The sequence below is a fragment of the Octodon degus genome, unplaced genomic scaffold, assembly GCF_000260255.1.
Source record: "Octodon degus isolate 3935 unplaced genomic scaffold, OctDeg1.0 scaffold00221, whole genome shotgun sequence".
In the NCBI taxonomy this organism is placed as follows: domain Eukaryota; kingdom Metazoa; phylum Chordata; class Mammalia; order Rodentia; family Octodontidae; genus Octodon; species Octodon degus.
The window spans coordinates 913,918-914,842 of record NW_004524797.1 but is presented as its reverse complement, the minus strand read 5'-3'; the positions used below and the strand labels follow the sequence as shown (position 1 = coordinate 914,842).

Genomic DNA, 925 nt, shown 5'->3' with positions numbered 1-925 from the left:
GAAGCTTTATTCCAGAGGGGCTCAGTCCTTCTTGGCAGCTGCCTTCCTCATGGCGGCCAGCACGTTGCTCAGCTCCTCACACTTCCTCTTGGCCCAGATGTGCATCCCTACCCTTTTCTTGATGAACTTGAGGGCGCTCTTGTCCTTGGAGAACTTGAGCAGCTCCATGGCATGCCGCTCGTAGGGGGCAAAGCCGCACACCTCGCGGATCATGTCCCACATGAACTTGGCGTATTTGGTGAGACATCCATGATGGCGGCTGTGCCTCGGTTTTCTCACATTCTTAGTCACCTTGTGGCCCTGGTTGAGGCCCACAGCCATGGGATAGCAGAGGGCCATGGCTACTCTTCTTCAATGGTTGCTGTCTTTTTTTTTTTTTTTTTTTGAGACAAGGTCTCACTATGTAGTGGAGACTGACCTTGAACTCACTGTGTAGCCTAGGTTTGTTTTAAACTCATGGCCACCATCCTGCCCCAGCCTCCTAAGTGCTGGAATTACAGGTCTGCACCATCACATTCAGCAACATCTGGTGTCCTTTATATGTGTCTAGCCCATTTACTGTCATTGTTTTTAAAGAATGAGAAAGAGAAAAAGGACAATACAGATTTTCTAAACAAGACACCAAATTAACAAACTGTTATAATCAAAGTAGTTGTTCAGGTTATCAGGTACAGGTATGCAAAATGATCAAACAATATAAGCACTAACTGTTCCTTTTAATGAACTAAGAGAAATTAGTAGTATAATTATCTTAGCTATCATATATATATATATACCCCCTTTCTTCTTTTTTTTTCCCCATCCCAGTTCTTTCCCATTGAGCAGTTTCTTTTCCTTTTACTACCTACATCTATTGTACCTTTTGGATCTTACTCTTTCAGTTTCTTACACTAGGGAGACAATATGTTTACATGTGAGAGTCTGA

At 43.2% G+C, this 925-nt stretch overlaps 1 pseudogene; it reads right to left on the bottom strand.

The window, feature by feature from the left end:
• Positions 1-21: 21 nt before the first annotated feature.
• On the bottom strand, positions 22-339 carry LOC101573700 (annotated as a pseudogene).
• Between the last annotated feature and the right edge of the window lie 586 nt (positions 340-925).